Raw genomic sequence first — 2,988 nt, forward strand, 5'->3', positions numbered from 1 at the left:
CAAACAAAGATTACGGAACCGATACGCGGTCCAGAATCAGAGTGATAACCCTGTATGCCGGCGGCCGCCAAAAAACAACAAATACTGTTTTGAAGGTTTCGCGGCAATACCGACATCGATTTGCGAATGCTACTGAAGCAAAGAAATGAAATTCAATAATAGTATAACATTAAAATGAAATCATTTTAAAAGAAATAACTACGCCGAAATATCTAGTAGGGCATAGGAATCGAACCTGGGCATTAGAAAAAAACAAAATGAGGTCGCTCAGACACACATTTTAGAAAATATACGAAATAATGTATCCCTGCATAGCCATTTTTAACATTTACCCATAGTTTCTCATCACACATTTAAAGCACATCAAGCAAGACGACACGCAAGAAACTCGACACGCCATGCTCAAAACGAAACACCGAATAAACACTGTTCACGGCAGACTGCAACGTTGTAATCAGCGAAATTTGCAGCTCGCATGTCTCGCTGAGATGTTCAATAAATCGGCGTGGCAGGCAGCGTGCACTGTACACGTGTGATGTATATCTGTTTCTTCAACGCATTTATTCATGCGTCAGCAGATGCTGCTGAGTGGACCTGGAATGCGCCCGGTTGCCATGTGATGATCGATTAAAAGGCTGCACTAATGCCAGAACTTCAAGTGAGGCATTAAAGTGAAACATTATTCAATCGTGTTCCATCGCTCCCTCCACGAGATTGCTGGAACGACAAAAGAAAAGTAAAAGGCTCGAGATTATATGCTAGGGCGTGTTTGCCAAACAGAGGTGAAACTCTCCTCGGAGTGGTTGTCCTAGAAGCCAAACATTTTAGCATGCAGAAAATCAATCGTGTTCTACAGGAGCGCTTTGTACAAATGTGCAAGAGTTTTCACGCAACGCTTTCACAGTCTAGCTGTTTCCAACTTCTTTGCCTAATGATTTTTATTTGGATTTTTGTGTCTCAAGCTTCGACGCCAAGTCAACTAGACCGATATTTTATGCGCCTTCTAGAGGCTTCCAAATATCCTCCGGCGTGTTCTAAATTCCTTTGTGATTCCTTCAGACACAGCACCACTCTACGTACTGGCAAAAGAAATGTCAGTTGCAGTGAAATTATTGCACACTGAACTAAGTGGGCTAGAGAGCGAGTTCCAATTAGATTATTTCCGTGAACACAATCCGCTTTTTGAACGAGCAGAGAGGATTATTTTTTTTTACCATTCATGCCGAAGATTTCTGAGCAAATGAGGTGAGGTTTAGTCTTAGCTATGCGAAAGAACGCTCACTGCCGCTGGGTAATTTGTTGCAGATCCTGTGAACACAGATATTCAAGTACCTTCCTTTAAAACTGGGTCAATCAATAACGCTGAATTAAGGAGTCATTACGGTGCTCGAATAACAATTTCGAGGCTGTGAAGCTGATGGGGTTGCACTGGTTGATGAAACGTTTTTCTACGAAACTATGTTCAGCTGAAAATTTCCAAAAGGAAACACTCTGACTACTGCCACAGTTGTCATCATTGCGCCTTCAGAGATTTCAAAACCGCTGAATCGATGGCTTTGATAGCAGCCTGCAAGGCACTTAACAACACATTACGTATTCGCATAAGAGCTCTCGCTATGATTTATTTGAAGGGAAAGTCGACTTAATAATTCTCAAATCCGGAGACTCACTTATTTAAAATTCCTGCATGTTCCTTTATGCGCAGTACTCTCCACAGCCTCTTTGTTTCTTCAGTCATCGAAACCTGGTCGTTAGAGTTGTCCTAATCGATTCCCCTTATTTTTTCGTAACTCTATTTCTCCATACTAGCGCTATTAGTTATTCGATCACTCCTACTCGATCCCAGCTCCCAAAATGTATTTTATGCATCTAACCTTCTAACTCTACTTTTGTGCGCTCTGCTTGGCAGATGTCCGCCAGGTTCCGTGGCAAACTATCTTACTTACCGAATACCCGCCACTGCCATCTGTGCCCCGGCCATGGTGGGTCTAGGAACATACATCCAACGCAGCATTACACCCATTCGAAGCTCTGTAGTGTGACGGTGAACGTGACATTAATCACCGAAATACCGAAGCGTATCAAGGAAGGTTCCCTGTGTTCATGCTTGAATAAAAAGTATGCATCTGTGGGCTCTGAGCTAGCAAGAAAATTTAGATAATGATGGCATCTTTTAGAAGCCCAAGATACGAAGTGTAGTTGAAAACATTAGGTGAGGCTTAGCTTTAGTTAAACCCGGTAGGTTGCGAAAGTAATAATAGCATGGCTGCGCGGCAGTTCAGCTCGTACTGTAGTCAGTTGTGGTGTACCATATTGACCGTACGATTAGAACAGGACACACAGTGCAGTTTAGTATTCCTCAGCTTTATTCGTTATACCTATGAAGACACTTCGGTGATCAGTGAAGTAGTGAGACTTTGTCTCCACACGAGTAATCACATAGCCATTAGACTGTAGAGGGGTATCGTTTGGTCTTTAAGGCTCGCTCGACACGTTCTACACACCACAGAACTTCTCATAGTCACCTCATCCCATTCTGGATAAGCTAGGTGAAGAGTAGCATACATGAGCTCGCTTACCGGAGTCAAGAAGTCTTTATGCCATAGGCGATCACACACCGAGCACTCACTTCAGGAGGTGTTATTCGTAAATTGTATCTGAAATTCACGCTTAGCCGAGTGAAATTTATTAGCTCTTCTCGCATACTCTCCTTAATCTTCCAAGTCCCACGTTGACACATTGAAACCAGTCTTCACATGTGACGCTTCCCCTCTCTTTTTCATACGTACAGCTCGTTCTTACGACGTCTCTTCTGCACGCCGTTTTCTCCGGGTCTCGTTATACTTTACTTGTCGAGCAGCACGACCAACAGGCTCCTTTTCAAGCCGTTGCTGCCGTTCTTCTTCTGTTTCCTGAACGCGTTGTTGCCGTCTTGTTGCATTACAACGTTCTTGACTGCTGCGTGGATATGTCTACAAAGAGTCTTCA

The sequence above is a fragment of the Amblyomma maculatum genome, chromosome 10, assembly GCF_055883805.1.
Source record: "Amblyomma maculatum isolate TAMU_Amacu chromosome 10, ASM5588380v1, whole genome shotgun sequence".
Taxonomy (NCBI): Eukaryota; Metazoa; Arthropoda; class Arachnida; order Ixodida; family Ixodidae; genus Amblyomma; species Amblyomma maculatum.